We start from the raw sequence: 19,950 nt of genomic DNA, 5'->3' as shown, positions 1-19,950 counted from the left end.
GGATTGAGGGGAGAGAGGTGCTCCACAAGGATGAGGGCTGGCAGGGCCAGATTTTGAAGGGCATTGTAGGCTCTGCTGAATGGTTTTGGCTCAATCCTAGTAGCACTGGCAAGGCAATGAGGGGTCATGCTTGAGGCTCTGCAAACAATACAAACTCCAATCGTGAACCGTAGACGTACCAACTGTAGCTTTCTAGAGAGGTAGGCTTTTCTAGAGATGCACTCCTAGACTGTGCATTCCCAGGTATGTGGACATCTTTAGGGGTGATGTCTGGGATGAGGAGAGGGTATGTTGTCTCTGCCGCTATATGGGCTTTTAAGGGCTGGAGAGTCTGTGCAGCTCGATGTTCCCTCTCCCACGTGAATGCTGAGAAGAGTGAGAGCTGACCACAAAACAGGGAGCCGACTCCAGACAGAGTTTGGAGAGACACAGTGAAGATAGCCCTTTGAGTCTTTAGTCAGGAGGTTGACAGAGCAAATCAAGACATAGACTCAATAAGGGGCATTGTTCTAAATGCACTTTCAAGTTTCCTTGGGAGAATAGGTTGAAAGTAGGATGAGTTGAGACAGAAAATTTTTGGTTTTGCAACGTCAGCTTTTTTGTACTATCTCCTTTTTTCCCCAATCTCATTTTCACCAGAACAAGCACCAGGAGAGCTATTTTTGAAACACTTTTTCCATTGTAAGAATTCGAAACTTATGCAGATTTCTAAATTGTGGTAAATGCATGTAACCTAAAATAGATCATCTTCAGCATTTTTAAGTGTGCCATTCTGTAGCGTTAGGTACCTTCATATGGTTGTGCAGCCAACCTGCAGAACTCTTCTCGTCTTGCAAAACTGAAACTCTGTACACATTAAACTACTCTCCCCGTTGCCCCTTTCCCAAGCTCTTGGCAACCACCATTCTACCTTCTGTCTCTGTGAGTTTGACTACTCTAGGTATGTCATGTCAGTGGAATCATGCAAAATTTGTCTTCTTGTGACTAGTTATTTCATTTAGCACAATGCCCTCAAAGTCAATCCATGTTGCAGCGTGTGTCCGAATTTCATTTCTTTTTAAGACTGAACAATATTCCAACACATACAGAAATTTCTCGCAAATGGTTCCAAAAGCTCCAGTATACCCTTTACTTACTTTTCCAATTGTTAACATTTTGTCACATTTCCTTTGTTACTCCCATCATATGGATATGTAGGTATATAGACATAAATCTATCTATCTATCTATCTATCTATAGATATATAGAAAGAGAGAGAGAGAAAGAAAATACGTTTAGATATAGATATACACATAGAAAGAGCTCTCTCTCTCAATATACCTGTATCTAGACCTGATTTTAATGTGAGTTGAGGCAGAAGATGTTTGATAGACACACACGTGACACACACCTTCCTACACACTTAGGCTCTATTCCTGAATCATTAGAGAGAAAATGCAGACCACATACCCTTTACTCCTGAATATTTCAGTTTTATTTTTCTACCTTCAGGGACACCTAACCACAGCACAGTGATCAAAATCAGAAAATTTTCACTTCCGTAACCATAATACGATTACCAGAATTGGAAAATGAAAGCCATAATAGAATATTATCTGATTTATGGTTTACATTGCGACTCACTGTTGGTGTCATACATTCTATGGGTTTGGATAAAAGTAGAATGACATGAATCTGTCATTAGAGTTTCATAACGATGGAGTATTTTCACTGCCCTAAAAATCCTTTGTGCTCCGCCTATTCATCCTTCTCCCCGCCAACTCCTGGCAACCACCGATCTCTTCCTGTCGCCCCAATTTTGCCACGTCCAGAATGTCATATAGTTGGCCTCATACAGTATGCAACCTTTTCAGATTGGCTTCTTTCACAAAGTAACATGCATGTAAGGTTTCTTTTCACAGCTTGATAGCTCGATGCTTTTTAGCGCTGAATAATATGCCGTTGACTAGATGTACCACGGTTTGTTTATCCGTTCATCTGGTGCAGGACATCTTGGTTGCTTCCGCTTTTTGGCGATTACGAGTAAAGCTGCTATCAACATTTGTGTGCAGGTTTTCATCTGCGTGTAAGTTTTGAACTCCTTTGGGTAAATACTAAGGAGCGTATGTTAAGCTGGATCGTACGTTAAGGGTTATGCTTGGTTTTGTAAGAAACCCCTAAACTGCCTTCCAGAGTGGCTGTTCCGTTTTGCCTTGCCACCCATACTGAATGAGTGTCTCCAATGCTCCACATGCTTGTCAGCAATTGCTGTTGTTAGTGTTCCATATTTTGACTATTCTAACAGGTGTGTAGTGGTATCTCATTGTTGTTCAATTTGCATTTCCCTGGAGCCATATGATGTGGAGCATCGTCTCATACTCTTAGTTGCCATTTTTATGTCTTCTTTGGCCAGATGTCTGTTAAGTTGTTTGCCCCATTTTTTAATCTGGTTGTGTGTGTTCTTGTTGTTTAGTTTTAAGATTTCTTTGCGTATTTGTATATTTGTTATTCCTTTATCAACTGTGCCTTTTGCAAATATTTTCTCCCAGTCTGTGGCTTGTGATTTTATCCTCTTGACATTGTGTCTTGTGGAGCAGCAGTTTAAAATGTTAATGAAATCCAGCTTATCAGTTATTCCTTTCATGATCTTGATTTTGCTGTCACATCTAGAAAGTCATGTTTCTAAAGAGGTCATCTCGGTTTTCTTCCGTGTTACTGTCTTCTAGGAATTCTAGAGTTTTGCTTTTGACATGTGGGTCTATAATGCATTTTGATTTCCGTTTTGTAAAGGTGTAAAGGGCCATGTGCACGTTCACTGTCTCGCACGTGGATGTCCAGTTCTTCCAGCACCATTCGTTGATAAGACTGTCTTTGCTCCATTGTATGGTCTGTGCTCCTTTGTCAAAGAACGGTGGAGTATGTTAACGGGCATCTATTTCTAGGCTCTCTGTTCTGCTCCTTTGGTCCATTTGTCTGTTCTTTCACCAGTACCACACTGTCTTGATTGCTGTAGCTTTATAGTGAATTTTGACATTGGCTCATGTCAGTCCTTCAACTTTTTTCTTCTTTGATATTATGTTGACTTTTAAAAAGCTGTTGCAGTTGCGATACGGTCAGAGAAAATCTATATGATATTGCTCCCGTGCACGTTTTTAATGCTTTGTTTATGTCCAAATATGTTGTCTGTTTTCATAAATGTCACTTGTGTGCTCTCAAACAAGATGTGTTCTGTTTGCTCTAGAGAGAGATCGTGTCAGTCTGTTCTTATTTTCTTTGCTCTTTTTGGAAGCTTTTAGAATTTTCTCTTCATTTCCATGGATCCTTTACAGATAATTTTTTACTTCCTTCTTTAACTTTGTGAAATTTATCTTCATTAGTTTTTGAATATTACCTCTTCTCTGTTTTCTTTTTTTTTCATCTTAGTTGTCTTGGATTTCATTTATTTCAGATGTTAGATGTCTTTTTTTACCCACCATATCACACTGCTGTTCTTTTAAATATTCTCTCACTTTATTGTTTTATTCTGTTTCCTGGGAGAGTTTCTCAATGTCATTTTCCATGTCTAAATAATTTGCTGTTCTCATGTATCCACACTGCTATTTATCCCATGACTTAAGTCTTTAACAATCGTCCTTTTACACCTATTTCCTCATGAGGTTTTCCTTATGCTTTCTCATTGTCACTTCGTGCTACTAACATCTTCCCTTGTATCTTTAAGTGTATTTGTCATGCTTATGTTCCAGTATGTTCCAGTAGTTCTACTTCAAATGGTCTATGTTGCTCACTTTGTTGTATTTCTTTTTCAGTCGTTGTACTCCTCAGGTATGTAATTGTTTTGACTTGTGAGCTTTCATTCCTTGTGGCTGTTGGCTACTCTGTCTGGCATCTTGTATTAGAGAAGGGCTAACGTTTTGCTTGGGACCATCTCAGTCTGTGGCTGTTATCTCAGAATAATTATTAATAGTGTGTCCTTTTCACTCTCAGAAGTGTCCTCTCTTGGGTGCTGTATTATATAGTCACCTTTGTTGAGACCTAGGACCTAAGGTGTGTTTTTCTAAGTAAGTTTAATATGAGGGCAGGTGATGGCCCCAGGCGCAGACAGTCTCAGAAACCGTGAAACACTGTGACCACTCAACTCCTGTGGTCAGGATCTGTCACCTTTGAGCTCTTGGGGAAAGCGGCATTTGAGGAGGCATTTGAGGTTGTCACCTGGGGCTTGGGAGACGGAGGAGGTGGAGGAGTGAAGGATCAAGGATTGTTCAGCCCTTCCCTGCTTTCATCAGCTAACCTAATGCTACTCTAATTTTATCCTAGCTACATCTGGGTGGTTGCTACTTGTTTCTGCTGAGAAAGGAAAGTGATCGCTTCCAAGCAACTCAGGGGAGAGGCAAGAACGGTCCTTAAAATTTTCCCTCACACTGAGCCCCTCAAGGCTGCCACCCACTGCCCCTAACCCCAGGCTACCCACCAATTAAGAGACAGCCTTCAGGCCTCTGTCATTTCCCAGGGTTGTCACTCTTGTTATTTCTGGGAATGCATAGTTCCTTAGACTTCTGAAGTTTTGGGAGGAGGATGCAACATGCCGTACCATTTGGTGTCTTGATAGGAACCCATGATTTCTCTGGAAATTATCAGGGTGTGTTACTTTGATGAGAACCTTTAAGTGTATTTGAACTTTAAGATATACGTACTAATGTATATTGTTGCCAGATACAGAGTTAATGAAATTTGAAAGAATTTGGTGAAGAGTGCAGGCTGTCCAAAAATCAATAATATTTGTGCAATGCTGAATATTAGCATGATACTGTGAAGGTGACAGACTCAAAGTGCATTTTGCAAGTGTCTTATTTTGTAGATGAAGAAAAAGATAAATAGAGAAAAGATTACCCAAGCCAGTTTTGAGGTGAAAAGTCTTGATTTTGGATAATATAACCAGATAACGTTTTCTGAGAGGACTGTAGAGAAAAAGAAAAAGAAAAAGAATCATTGTAAACGCATGGTCTTCACGCAGGTCAGAAAATCTTTTAATCATCATTTGGTCATCGTTGACCTTCCTACTTGTTTCTTTCCTACCAGATAACAACCAGGGACTAGGCCCTGACACTGTGTGTTCATTGTTCTTGTGTATTCTCTTTCTATCTATATCTCTGTGTTAGCTCTTACTTGGATGCACCTCCCCATCCCGACACACTCAGATCCCTCTCACGTTTCCCAAATTGATTCCAGAGTGCATGAAGGAGAAACAAAATGGTGAAGAAGGAAGGAGGTGTAATCATGAATGCTATGTCTCCCTTGTTCCCTTCATTCTCTTTCCAGTGGATACACACAGGGACACACAGACACGCACACACGCACATACAGAACCCGGAAACTGTGTCAGAGGTTCCAGTGCTGGACCCTGAAACGGATGCTTTTGTTTCTGTCGTGTTTCCTCGTGACTTTACTTTTTGTGTGCTGCAATTCTGTTGGGAAAAAGAACCTGATTATCTTCCAAAATGTCTGACTCTATTTTTTGTACATGGTTTTTACTCTATGGCAGGGTTATGGATTCTTCCCGAATGTCGTCTGGCAACAGTGACAAGATGGGGTGAGTTGACATGAGTGATCTGAGTGGTGAAAGGTATGGGGGGCATCGATGGCAACAACAGGTTTCCATAAGAGACTATAAGCTTCTGTAGGTAACTTTCTTTCCTGTTGGGCCTAGGTGGCCAAAGGAAGGAGGAGTCAGAAGAGGGAGACTTCTTACTCACGGTTTGTTTGTGAGCCTTAGAAAGTAGTAGCCAAAGCTTTGAGGAAACTCTCAGAATGCCTGTGTGTAAGACTCTGCTAGAGTGGGCCAGGAGAGGAGAGAATCCTATTTGGAGCAAGGAGACGGTAGCAGTGGAGAGGGAGCAGTGGAGCTCTCAGCAGAAGAGAATGGAGCTAAACAGACCTCGGCTCCTTTCGTCAGCCTCCAGAGCTCTGCCACCATCTAAAGCTGGTGTCCCGAATGCCAAGCCACCGTCATACTGGAGGGAGCCCGTGCCTCAGACCTGCAGTCATCTGAACCCTGTATGAGGAACAGAAAAGACATACATGATACATGAAGGGTCAGGATGTGGTGGAGGGTGTTGAGGATCAGGAAATTAGGAGGAGCTGGGGAAATGTGTACCTACAACCTGGAGTTGAATTTTGAGCTAAATTCAACCTCGATGCAATTACACGTGAGAGTAAGGTTCAGTAGTGAAGAATTGTATTTCAATATCTTCATTCATTAGGCTTTTTGACCGGCCGAAGATCTTCGTTACAACTATAGAAAGCCCTATTTCTAGGGAAGATTAAAATACTAGTTTCCAAATAACTAACATCCACATAAGTTTTTAGGGTTCAACCAGTTTACCACTTGAAGACTACTTGTAACTAATTGCAAACAAGAGTGTAACTCTATGAAGTCACTAGGAGTCTGATCATATATGCTTTTAATTCTTTAGAAATGACCCCGATGAACTGACAGAAGTAGTCTGTGATGGAACCACCAACAAAAGGTGACGTATATACTCAGAGAGAGAGAGAGAGAGAATGAGTGAAATGCAGACGCGGCATTATCCATGGGAATGCGGAGTATTCTGGACAATGATTCTAAGATCTTTTCTAAAATTTCGGATCCACTGAGCTAAGTCATGTTTATCATATTCTTAGATGTTAGTCATGTTTATCATATTCTTAGATTCACAGAATCCTTGTTCAAATAAGTGGGTCACATCACTGTCCCATGTAGGAAATCTCAAATGACAGGTTGTTGCATTTCTTGGTGTTTACGTTAACATAGAACAACTCTCCAGGCTCCGTGATGATTTGTTATGAGGACCAAATAAGTGTTAAACACTTAGGACGATGTCTGGCACGTAATAAATACCATTTAAGTGCTTATTAGATGGAACAAAAATTTTCCGTGTACTTAGTCATGTCATCTGAACACAGCGATAATTTTCATTTTTCCTGTCCAGTCCTTATACCTCTCACTTCTTTTTCTGACGTCATTGAGCAGTGTTGGAAGGCATATGGCTCTTGGGAGGAAATAAAAGGAGGTCAGGACTGGAGAACAGGATTGAGGGGAGAGAGGTGCTCCACAAGGATGAGGGCTGGCAGGGCCAGATTTTGAAGGGCATTGTAGGCTCTGCTGAATGGTTTTGGCTCAATCCTAGTAGCACTGGCAAGGCAATGAGGGGTCATGCTTGAGGCTCTGCAAACAATACAAACTCCAATCGTGAACCGTAGACGTACCAACTGTAGCTTTCTAGAGAGGTAGGCTTTTCTAGAGATGCACTCCTAGACTGTGCATTCCCAGGTATGTGGACATCTTTAGGGGTGATGTCTGGGATGAGGAGAGGGTATGTTGTCTCTGCCGCTATATGGGCTTTTAAGGGCTGGAGAGTCTGTGCAGCTCGATGTTCCCTCTCCCACGTGAATGCTGAGAAGAGTGAGAGCTGACCACAAAACAGGGAGCCGACTCCAGACAGAGTTTGGAGAGACACAGTGAAGATAGCCCTTTGAGTCTTTAGTCAGGAGGTTGACAGAGCAAATCAAGACATAGACTCAATAAGGGGCATTGTTCTAAATGCACTTTCAAGTTTCCTTGGGAGAATAGGTTGAAAGTAGGATGAGTTGAGACAGAAAATTTTTGGTTTTGCAACGTCAGCTTTTTTGTACTATCTCCTTTTTTCCCCAATCTCATTTTCACCAGAACAAGCACCAGGAGAGCTATTTTTGAAACACTTTTTCCATTGTAAGAATTCGAAACTTATGCAGATTTCTAAATTGTGGTAAATGCATGTAACCTAAAATAGATCATCTTCAGCATTTTTAAGTGTGCCATTCTGTAGCGTTAGGTACCTTCATATTGTTGTGCAGCCAACCTGCAGAACTCTTCTCGTCTTGCAAAACTGAAACTCTGTACACATTAAACTACTCTCCCCGTTGCCCCTTTCCCAAGCTCTTGGCAACCACCATTCTACCTTCTGTCTCTGTGAGTTTGACTACTCTAGGTATGTCATGTCAGTGGAATCATGCAAAATTTGTCTTCTTGTGACTAGTTATTTCATTTAGCACAATGCCCTCAAAGTCAATCCATGTTGCAGCGTGTGTCCGAATTTCATTTCTTTTTAAGACTGAACAATATTCCAACACATACAGAAATTTCTCGCAAATGGTTCCAAAAGCTCCAGTATACCCTTTACTTACTTTTCCAATTGTTAACATTTTGTCACATTTCCTTTGTTACTCCCATCATATGGATATGTAGGTATATAGACATAAATCTATCTATCTATCTATCTATCTATAGATATATAGAAAGAGAGAGAGAGAAAGAAAATACGTTTAGATATAGATATACACATAGAAAGAGCTCTCTCTCTCAATATACCTGTATCTAGACCTGATTTTAATGTGAGTTGAGGCAGAAGATGTTTGATAGACACACACGTGACACACACCTTCCTACACACTTAGGCTCTATTCCTGAATCATTAGAGAGAAAATGCAGACCACATACCCTTTACTCCTGAATATTTCAGTTTTATTTTTCTACCTTCAGGGACACCTAACCACAGCACAGTGATCAAAATCAGAAAATTTTCACTTCCGTAACCATAATACGATTACCAGAATTGGAAAATGAAAGCCATAATAGAATATTATCTGATTTATGGTTTACATTGCGACTCACTGTTGGTGTCATACATTCTATGGGTTTGGATAAAAGTAGAATGACATGAATCTGTCATTAGAGTTTCATAACGATGGAGTATTTTCACTGCCCTAAAAATCCTTTGTGCTCCGCCTATTCATCCTTCTCCCCGCCAACTCCTGGCAACCACCGATCTCTTCCTGTCGCCCCAATTTTGCCACGTCCAGAATGTCATATAGTTGGCCTCATACAGTATGCAACCTTTTCAGATTGGCTTCTTTCACAAAGTAACATGCATGTAAGGTTTCTTTTCACAGCTTGATAGCTCGATGCTTTTTAGCGCTGAATAATATGCCGTTGACTAGATGTACCATGGTTTGTTTATCCGTTCATCTGGTGCAGGACATCTTGGTTGCTTCCGCTTTTTGGCGATTACGAGTAAAGCTGCTATCAACATTTGTGTGCAGGTTTTCATCTGCGTGTAAGTTTTGAACTCCTTTGGGTAAATACTAAGGAGCGTATGTTAAGCTGGATCGTACGTTAAGGGTTATGCTTGGTTTTGTAAGAAACCCCTAAACTGCCTTCCAGAGTGGCTGTTCCGTTTTGCCTTGCCACCCATACTGAATGAGTGTCTCCAATGCTCCACATGCTTGTCAGCAATTGCTGTTGTTAGTGTTCCATATTTTGACTATTCTAACAGGTGTGTAGTGGTATCTCATTGTTGTTCAATTTGCATTTCCCTGGAGCCATATGATGTGGAGCATCGTCTCATACTCTTAGTTGCCATTTTTATGTCTTCTTTGGCCAGATGTCTGTTAAGTTGTTTGCCCCATTTTTTAATCTGGTTGTGTGTGTTCTTGTTGTTTAGTTTTAAGATTTCTTTGCGTATTTGTATATTTGTTATTCCTTTATCAACTGTGCCTTTTGCAAATATTTTCTCCCAGTCTGTGGCTTGTGATTTTATCCTCTTGACATTGTGTCTTGTGGAGCAGCAGTTTAAAATGTTAATGAAATCCAGCTTATCAGTTATTCCTTTCATGATCTTGATTTTGCTGTCACATCTAGAAAGTCATGTTTCTAAAGAGGTCATCTCGGTTTTCTTCCGTGTTACTGTCTTCTAGGAATTCTAGAGTTTTGCTTTTGACATGTGGGTCTATAATGCATTTTGATTTCCGTTTTGTAAAGGTGTAAAGGGCCATGTGCACGTTCACTGTCTCGCACGTGGATGTCCAGTTCTTCCAGCACCATTCGTTGATAAGACTGTCTTTGCTCCATTGTATGGTCTGTGCTCCTTTGTCAAAGAACGGTGGAGTATGTTAACGGGCATCTATTTCTAGGCTCTCTGTTCTGCTCCTTTGGTCCATTTGTCTGTTCTTTCACCAGTACCACACTGTCTTGATTGCTGTAGCTTTATAGTGAATTTTGACATTGGCTCATGTCAGTCCTTCAACTTTTTTCTTCTTTGATATTATGTTGACTTTTAAAAAGCTGTTGCAGTTGCGATACGGTCAGAGAAAATCTATATGATATTGCTCCCGTGCACGTTTTTAATGCTTTGTTTATGTCCAAATATGTTGTCTGTTTTCATAAATGTCACTTGTGTGCTCTCAAACAAGATGTGTTCTGTTTGCTCTAGAGAGAGATCGTGTCAGTCTGTTCTTATTTTCTTTGCTCTTTTTGGAAGCTTTTAGAATTTTCTCTTCATTTCCATGGATCCTTTACAGATAATTTTTTACTTCCTTCTTTAACTTTGTGAAATTTATCTTCATTAGTTTTTGAATATTACCTCTTCTCTGTTTTCTTTTTTTTTCATCTTAGTTGTCTTGGATTTCATTTATTTCAGATGTTAGATGTCTTTTTTTACCCACCATATCACACTGCTGTTCTTTTAAATATTCTCTCACTTTATTGTTTTATTCTGTTTCCTGGGAGAGTTTCTCAATGTCATTTTCCATGTCTAAATAATTTGCTGTTCTCATGTATCCACACTGCTATTTATCCCATGACTTAAGTCTTTAACAATCGTCCTTTTACACCTATTTCCTCATGAGGTTTTCCTTATGCTTTCTCATTGTCACTTCGTGCTACTAACATCTTCCCTTGTATCTTTAAGTGTATTTGTCATGCTTATGTTCCAGTATGTTCCAGTAGTTCTACTTCAAATGGTCTATGTTGCTCACTTTGTTGTATTTCTTTTTCAGTCGTTGTACTCCTCAGGTATGTAATTGTTTTGACTTGTGAGCTTTCATTCCTTGTGGCTGTTGGCTACTCTGTCTGGCATCTTGTATTAGAGAAGGGCTAACGTTTTGCTTGGGACCATCTCAGTCTGTGGCTGTTATCTCAGAATAATTATTAATAGTGTGTCCTTTTCACTCTCAGAAGTGTCCTCTCTTGGGTGCTGTATTATATAGTCACCTTTGTTGAGACCTAGGACCTAAGGTGTGTTTTTCTAAGTAAGTTTAATATGAGGGCAGGTGATGGCCCCAGGCGCAGACAGTCTCAGAAACCGTGAAACACTGTGACCACTCAACTCCTGTGGTCAGGATCTGTCACCTTTGAGCTCTTGGGGAAAGCGGCATTTGAGGAGGCATTTGAGGTTGTCACCTGGGGCTTGGGAGACGGAGGAGGTGGAGGAGTGAAGGATCAAGGATTGTTCAGCCCTTCCCTGCTTTCATCAGCTAACCTAATGCTACTCTAATTTTATCCTAGCTACATCTGGGTGGTTGCTACTTGTTTCTGCTGAGAAAGGAAAGTGATCGCTTCCAAGCAACTCAGGGGAGAGGCAAGAACGGTCCTTAAAATTTTCCCTCACACTGAGCCCCTCAAGGCTGCCACCCACTGCCCCTAACCCCAGGCTACCCACCAATTAAGAGACAGCCTTCAGGCCTCTGTCATTTCCCAGGGTTGTCACTCTTGTTATTTCTGGGAATGCATAGTTCCTTAGACTTCTGAAGTTTTGGGAGGAGGATGCAACATGCCGTACCATTTGGTGTCTTGATAGGAACCCATGATTTCTCTGGAAATTATCAGGGTGTGTTACTTTGATGAGAACCTTTAAGTGTATTTGAACTTTAAGATATACGTACTAATGTATATTGTTGCCAGATACAGAGTTAATGAAATTTGAAAGAATTTGGTGAAGAGTGCAGGCTGTCCAAAAATCAATAATATTTGTGCAATGCTGAATATTAGCATGATACTGTGAAGGTGACAGACTCAAAGTGCATTTTGCAAGTGTCTTATTTTGTAGATGAAGAAAAAGATAAATAGAGAAAAGATTACCCAAGCCAGTTTTGAGGTGAAAAGTCTTGATTTTGGATAATATAACCAGATAACGTTTTCTGAGAGGACTGTAGAGAAAAAGAAAAAGAAAAAGAATCATTGTAAACGCATGGTCTTCACGCAGGTCAGAAAATCTTTTAATCATCATTTGGTCATCGTTGACCTTCCTACTTGTTTCTTTCCTACCAGATAACAACCAGGGACTAGGCCCTGACACTGTGTGTTCATTGTTCTTGTGTATTCTCTTTCTATCTATATCTCTGTGTTAGCTCTTACTTGGATGCACCTCCCCATCCCGACACACTCAGATCCCTCTCACGTTTCCCAAATTGATTCCAGAGTGCATGAAGGAGAAACAAAATGGTGAAGAAGGAAGGAGGTGTAATCATGAATGCTATGTCTCCCTTGTTCCCTTCATTCTCTTTCCAGTGGATACACACAGGGACACACAGACACGCACACACGCACATACAGAACCCGGAAACTGTGTCAGAGGTTCCAGTGCTGGACCCTGAAACGGATGCTTTTGTTTCTGTCGTGTTTCCTCGTGACTTTACTTTTTGTGTGCTGCAATTCTGTTGGGAAAAAGAACCTGATTATCTTCCAAAATGTCTGACTCTATTTTTTGTACATGGTTTTTACTCTATGGCAGGGTTATGGATTCTTCCCGAATGTCGTCTGGCAACAGTGACAAGATGGGGTGAGTTGACATGAGTGATCTGAGTGGTGAAAGGTATGGGGGGCATCGATGGCAACAACAGGTTTCCATAAGAGACTATAAGCTTCTGTAGGTAACTTTCTTTCCTGTTGGGCCTAGGTGGCCAAAGGAAGGAGGAGTCAGAAGAGGGAGACTTCTTACTCACGGTTTGTTTGTGAGCCTTAGAAAGTAGTAGCCAAAGCTTTGAGGAAACTCTCAGAATGCCTGTGTGTAAGACTCTGCTAGAGTGGGCCAGGAGAGGAGAGAATCCTATTTGGAGCAAGGAGACGGTAGCAGTGGAGAGGGAGCAGTGGAGCTCTCAGCAGAAGAGAATGGAGCTAAACAGACCTCGGCTCCTTTCGTCAGCCTCCAGAGCTCTGCCACCATCTAAAGCTGGTGTCCCGAATGCCAAGCCACCGTCATACTGGAGGGAGCCCGTGCCTCAGACCTGCAGTCATCTGAACCCTGTATGAGGAACAGAAAAGACATACATGATACATGAAGGGTCAGGATGTGGTGGAGGGTGTTGAGGATCAGGAAATTAGGAGGAGCTGGGGAAATGTGTACCTACAACCTGGAGTTGAATTTTGAGCTAAATTCAACCTCGATGCAATTACACGTGAGAGTAAGGTTCAGTAGTGAAGAATTGTATTTCAATATCTTCATTCATTAGGCTTTTTGACCGGCCGAAGATCTTCGTTACAACTATAGAAAGCCCTATTTCTAGGGAAGATTAAAATACTAGTTTCCAAATAACTAACATCCACATAAGTTTTTAGGGTTCAACCAGTTTACCACTTGAAGACTACTTGTAACTAATTGCAAACAAGAGTGTAACTCTATGAAGTCACTAGGAGTCTGATCATATATGCTTTTAATTCTTTAGAAATGACCCCGATGAACTGACAGAAGTAGTCTGTGATGGAACCACCAACAAAAGGTGACGTATATACTCAGAGAGAGAGAGAGAGAGAATGAGTGAAATGCAGACGCGGCATTATCCATGGGAATGCGGAGTATTCTGGACAATGATTCTAAGATCTTTTCTAAAATTTCGGATCCACTGAGCTAAGTCATGTTTATCATATTCTTAGATGTTAGTCATGTTTATCATATTCTTAGATTCACAGAATCCTTGTTCAAATAAGTGGGTCACATCACTGTCCCATGTAGGAAATCTCAAATGACAGGTTGTTGCATTTCTTGGTGTTTACGTTAACATAGAACAACTCTCCAGGCTCCGTGATGATTTGTTATGAGGACCAAATAAGTGTTAAACACTTAGGACGATGTCTGGCACGTAATAAATACCATTTAAGTGCTTATTAGATGGAACAAAAATTTTCCGTGTACTTAGTCATGTCATCTGAACACAGCGATAATTTTCATTTTTCCTGTCCAGTCCTTATACCTCTCACTTCTTTTTCTGACGTCATTGAGCAGTGTTGGAAGGCATATGGCTCTTGGGAGGAAATAAAAGGAGGTCAGGACTGGAGAACAGGATTGAGGGGAGAGAGGTGCTCCACAAGGATGAGGGCTGGCAGGGCCAGATTTTGAAGGGCATTGTAGGCTCTGCTGAATGGTTTTGGCTCAATCCTAGTAGCACTGGCAAGGCAATGAGGGGTCATGCTTGAGGCTCTGCAAACAATACAAACTCCAATCGTGAACCGTAGACGTACCAACTGTAGCTTTCTAGAGAGGTAGGCTTTTCTAGAGATGCACTCCTAGACTGTGCATTCCCAGGTATGTGGACATCTTTAGGGGTGATGTCTGGGATGAGGAGAGGGTATGTTGTCTCTGCCGCTATATGGGCTTTTAAGGGCTGGAGAGTCTGTGCAGCTCGATGTTCCCTCTCCCACGTGAATGCTGAGAAGAGTGAGAGCTGACCACAAAACAGGGAGCCGACTCCAGACAGAGTTTGGAGAGACACAGTGAAGATAGCCCTTTGAGTCTTTAGTCAGGAGGTTGACAGAGCAAATCAAGACATAGACTCAATAAGGGGCATTGTTCTAAATGCACTTTCAAGTTTCCTTGGGAGAATAGGTTGAAAGTAGGATGAGTTGAGACAGAAAATTTTTGGTTTTGCAACGTCAGCTTTTTTGTACTATCTCCTTTTTTCCCCAATCTCATTTTCACCAGAACAAGCACCAGGAGAGCTATTTTTGAAACACTTTTTCCATTGTAAGAATTCGAAACTTATGCAGATTTCTAAATTGTGGTAAATGCATGTAACCTAAAATAGATCATCTTCAGCATTTTTAAGTGTGCCATTCTGTAGCGTTAGGTACCTTCATATTGTTGTGCAGCCAACCTGCAGAACTCTTCTCGTCTTGCAAAACTGAAACTCTGTACACATTAAACTACTCTCCCCGTTGCCCCTTTCCCAAGCTCTTGGCAACCACCATTCTACCTTCTGTCTCTGTGAGTTTGACTACTCTAGGTATGTCATGTCAGTGGAATCATGCAAAATTTGTCTTCTTGTGACTAGTTATTTCATTTAGCACAATGCCCTCAAAGTCAATCCATGTTGCAGCGTGTGTCCGAATTTCATTTCTTTTTAAGACTGAACAATATTCCAACACATACAGAAATTTCTCGCAAATGGTTCCAAAAGCTCCAGTATACCCTTTACTTACTTTTCCAATTGTTAACATTTTGTCACATTTCCTTTGTTACTCCCATCATATGGATATGTAGGTATATAGACATAAATCTATCTATCTATCTATCTATCTATAGATATATAGAAAGAGAGAGAGAGAAAGAAAATACGTTTAGATATAGATATACACATAGAAAGAGCTCTCTCTCTCAATATACCTGTATCTAGACCTGATTTTAATGTGAGTTGAGGCAGAAGATGTTTGATAGACACACACGTGACACACACCTTCCTACACACTTAGGCTCTATTCCTGAATCATTAGAGAGAAAATGCAGACCACATACCCTTTACTCCTGAATATTTCAGTTTTATTTTTCTACCTTCAGGGACACCTAACCACAGCACAGTGATCAAAATCAGAAAATTTTCACTTCCGTAACCATAATACGATTACCAGAATTGGAAAATGAAAGCCATAATAGAATATTATCTGATTTATGGTTTACATTGCGACTCACTCTTGGTGTCATACATTCTATGGGTTTGGATAAAAGTAGAATGACATGAATCTGTCATTAGAGTTTCATAACGATGGAGTATTTTCACTGCCCTAAAAATCCTTTGTGCTCCGCCTATTCATCCTTCTCCCCGCCAACTCCTGGCAACCACCGATCTCTTCCTGTCGCCCCAATTTTGCCACGTCCAGAATGTCATATAGTTGGCCTCATACAGTATGCAACCTTTTCAGATTGGCTTCTTTCACAAAGTAACATGCATGTAAGGTTTCTTTTCACAGCTTGATAGCTCGATGCTTTTTAGCGCTGAATAATATGCCGTTGACTAGATGTACCACGGTTTGTTTATCCGTTCATCTGGTGCAGGACATCTTGGTTGCTTCCGCTTTTTGGCGATTACGAGTAAAGCTGCTATCAACATTTGTGTGCAGGTTTTCATCTGCGTGTAAGTTTTGAACTCCTTTGGGTAAATACTAAGGAGCGTATGTTAAGCTGGATCGTACGTTAAGGGTTATGCTTGGTTTTGTAAGAAACCCCTAAACTGCCTTCCAGAGTGGCTGTTCCGTTTTGCCTTGCCACCCATACTGAATGAGTGTCTCCAATGCTCCACATGCTTGTCAGCAATTGCTGTTGTTAGTGTTCCATATTTTGACTATTCTAACAGGTGTGTAGTGGTATCTCATTGTTGTTCAATTTGCATTTCCCTGGAGCCATATGATGTGGAGCATCGTCTCATACTCTTAGTTGCCATTTTTATGTCTTCTTTGGCCAGATGTCTGTTAAGTTGTTTGCCCCATTTTTTAATCTGGTTGTGTGTGTTCTTGTTGTTTAGTTTTAAGATTTCTTTGCGTATTTGTATATTTGTTATTCCTTTATCAACTGTGCCTTTTGCAAATATTTTCTCCCAGTCTGTGGCTTGTGATTTTATCCTCTTGACATTGTGTCTTGTGGAGCAGCAGTTTAAAATGTTAATGAAATCCAGCTTATCAGTTATTCCTTTCATGATCTTGATTTTGCTGTCACATCTAGAAAGTCATGTTTCTAAAGAGGTCATCTCGGTTTTCTTCCGTGTTACTGTCTTCTAGGAATTCTAGAGTTTTGCTTTTGACATGTGGGTCTATAATGCATTTTGATTTCCGTTTTGTAAAGGTGTAAAGGGCCATGTGCACGTTCACTGTCTCGCACGTGGATGTCCAGTTCTTCCAGCACCATTCGTTGATAAGACTGTCTTTGCTCCATTGTATGGTCTGTGCTCCTTTGTCAAAGAACGGTGGAGTATGTTAACGGGCATCTATTTCTAGGCTCTCTGTTCTGCTCCTTTGGTCCATTTGTCTGTTCTTTCACCAGTACCACACTGTCTTGATTGCTGTAGCTTTATAGTGAATTTTGACATTGGCTCATGTCAGTCCTTCAACTTTTTTCTTCTTTGATATTATGTTGACTTTTAAAAAGCTGTTGCAGTTGCGATACGGTCAGAGAAAATCTATATGATATTGCTCCCGTGCACGTTTTTAATGCTTTGTTTATGTCCAAATATGTTGTCTGTTTTCATAAATGTCACTTGTGTGCTCTCAAACAAGATGTGTTCTGTTTGCTCTAGAGAGAGATCGTGTCAGTCTGTTCTTATTTTCTTTGCTCTTTTTGGAAGCTTTTAGAATTTTCTCTTCATTTCCATGGATCCTTTACAGATAATTTTTTACTTCCTTCTTTAACTTTGTGAAATTTATCTTCATTAGTTTTTGAATATTACCTCTTCTCTGTTTTCTTTTTTTTTCATCTTAGTTGTCTTGGATTTCATTTATTTCAGATGTTAGATGTCTTTTTTTACCCACCATATCACACTGCTGTTCTTTTAAATATTCTCTCACTTTATTGTTTTATTCTGTTTCCTGGGAGAGTTTCTCAATGTCATTTTCCATGTCTAAATAATTTGCTGTTCTCATGTATCCACACTGCTATTTATCCCATGACTTAAGTCTTTAACAATCGTCCTTTTACACCTATTTCCTCATGAGGTTTTCCTTATGCTTTCTCATTGTCACTTCGTGCTACTAACATCTTCCCTTGTATCTTTAAGTGTATTTGTCATGCTTATGTTCCAGTATGTTCCAGTAGTTCTACTTCAAATGGTCTATGTTGCTCACTTTGTTGTATTTCTTTTTCAGTCGTTGTACTCCTCAGGTATGTAATTGTTTTGACTTGTGAGCTTTCATTCCTTGTGGCTGTTGGCTACTCTGTCTGGCATCTTGTATTAGAGAAGGGCTAACGTTTTGCTTGGGACCATCTCAGTCTGTGGCTGTTATCTCAGAATAATTATTAATAGTGTGTCCTTTTCACTCTCAGAAGTGTCCTCTCTTGGGTGCTGTATTATATAGTCACCTTTGTTGAGACCTAGGACCTAAGGTGTGTTTTTCTAAGTAAGTTTAATATGAGGGCAGGTGATGGCCCCAGGCGCAGACAGTCTCAGAAACCGTGAAACACTGTGACCACTCAACTCCTGTGGTCAGGATCTGTCACCTTTGAGCTCTTGGGGAAAGCGGCATTTGAGGAGGCATTTGAGGTTGTCACCTGGGGCTTGGGAGACGGAGGAGGTGGAGGAGTGAAGGATCAAGGATTGTTCAGCCCTTCCCTGCTTTCATCAGCTAACCTAATGCTACTCTAATTTTATCCTAGCTACATCTGGGTGGTTGCTACTTGTTTCTGCTGAGAAAGGAAAGTGATCGCTTCCAAGCAACTCAGGGGAGAGGCAAGAACGGTCCTTAAAATTTTCCCTCACACTGAGCCCCTCAAGGCTGCCACCCACTGCCCCTAACCCCAGGCTACCCACCAATTAAGAGACAGCCTTCAGGCCTCTGTCATTTCCCAGGGTTGTCACTCTTGTTATTTCTGGGAATGCATAGTTCCTTAGACTTCTGAAGTTTTGGGAGGAGGATGCAACATGCCGTACCATTTGGTGTCTTGATAGGAACCCATGATTTCTCTGGAAATTATCAGGGTGTGTTACTTTGATGAGAACCTTTAAGTGTATTTGAACTTTAAGATATACGTACTAATGTATATTGTTGCCAGATACAGAGTTAATGAAATTTGAAAGAATTTGGTGAAGAGTGCAGGCTGTCCAAAAATCAATAATATTTGTGCAATGCTGAATATTAGCATGATACTGTGAAGGTGACAGACTCAAAGTGCATTTTGCAAGTGTCTTATTTTGTAGATGAAGAAAAAGATAAATAGAGAAAAGATTACCCAAGCCAGTTTTGAGGTGAAAAGTCTTGATTTTGGATAATATAACCAGATAACGTTTTCTGAGAGGACTGTAGAGAAAAAGAAAAAGAAAAAGAATCATTGTAAACGCATGGTCTTCACGCAGGTCAGAAAATCTTTTAATCATCATTTGGTCATCGTTGACCTTCCTACTTGTTTCTTTCCTACCAGATAACAACCAGGGACTAGGCCCTGACACTGTGTGTTCATTGTTCTTGTGTATTCTCTTTCTATCTATATCTCTGTGTTAGCTCTTACTTGGATGCACCTCCCCATCCCGACACACTCAGATCCCTCTCACGTTTCCCAAATTGATTCCAGAGTGCATGAAGGAGAAACAAAATGGTGAAGAAGGAAGGAGGTGTAATCATGAATGCTATGTCTCCCTTGTTCCCTTCATTCTCTTTCCAGTGGATACACACAGGGACACACAGACACGCACACACGCACATACAGAACCCGGAAACTGTGTCAGAGGTTCCAGTGCTGGACCCTGAAACGGATGCTTTTGTTTCTGTCGTGTTTCCTCGTGACTTTACTTTTTGTGTGCTGCAATTCTGTTGGGAAAAAGAACCTGATTATCTTCCAAAATGTCTGACTCTATTTTTTGTACATGGTTTTTACTCTATGGCAGGGTTATGGATTCTTCCCGAATGTCGTCTGGCAACAGTGACAAGATGGGGTGAGTTGACATGAGTGATCTGAGTGGTGAAAGGTATGGGGGGCATCGATGGCAACAACAGGTTTCCATAAGAGACTATAAGCTTCTGTAGGTAACTTTCTTTCCTGTTGGGCCTAGGTGGCCAAAGGAAGGAGGAGTCAGAAGAGGGAGACTTCTTACTCACGGTTTGTTTGTGAGCCTTAGAAAGTAGTAGCCAAAGCTTTGAGGAAACTCTCAGAATGCCTGTGTGTAAGACTCTGCTAGAGTGGGCCAGGAGAG

General features: G+C 40.9%; 2 protein-coding genes and 1 pseudogene across 2 annotated transcripts in view; 2 read left to right on the top strand and 1 right to left on the bottom strand.

The window, feature by feature from the left end:
* LOC138918369 (phosphatidylinositol 3,4,5-trisphosphate 3-phosphatase TPTE2-like) overlaps nt 1-19,950 on the top strand; it is a 444,167-nt gene that overhangs the window by 60,448 nt on the left and 363,769 nt on the right. The window lies entirely within an intron of this gene.
* The window catches only part of LOC138918376 (mitochondrial ornithine transporter 1-like), a 153,476-nt gene that overhangs the window by 9,255 nt on the left and 124,271 nt on the right, over nt 1-19,950 (bottom strand). The window contains exons 15-19 of the transcript XR_011427704.1: nt 18,993-19,060; nt 12,975-13,091; nt 11,930-11,997; nt 5,912-6,028; nt 4,867-4,934 (exon numbers count right to left, since the gene is read on the bottom strand). The gene's annotated coding sequence lies outside the window, so the exon portion shown is untranslated. The remainder of the gene's footprint in view (nt 1-4,866; nt 4,935-5,911; nt 6,029-11,929; nt 11,998-12,974; nt 13,092-18,992; nt 19,061-19,950) is intronic.
* Nucleotides 1-19,950, top strand: part of LOC138918368 (phosphatidylinositol 3,4,5-trisphosphate 3-phosphatase TPTE2-like) — a 156,949-nt pseudogene that overhangs the window by 22,732 nt on the left and 114,267 nt on the right.

Source organism: Equus caballus, chromosome 17, assembly GCF_041296265.1.
Source record: "Equus caballus isolate H_3958 breed thoroughbred chromosome 17, TB-T2T, whole genome shotgun sequence".
Taxonomy (NCBI): domain Eukaryota; kingdom Metazoa; phylum Chordata; class Mammalia; order Perissodactyla; family Equidae; genus Equus; species Equus caballus.
This window is presented reverse-complemented; position numbering and strand designations above follow the sequence as displayed.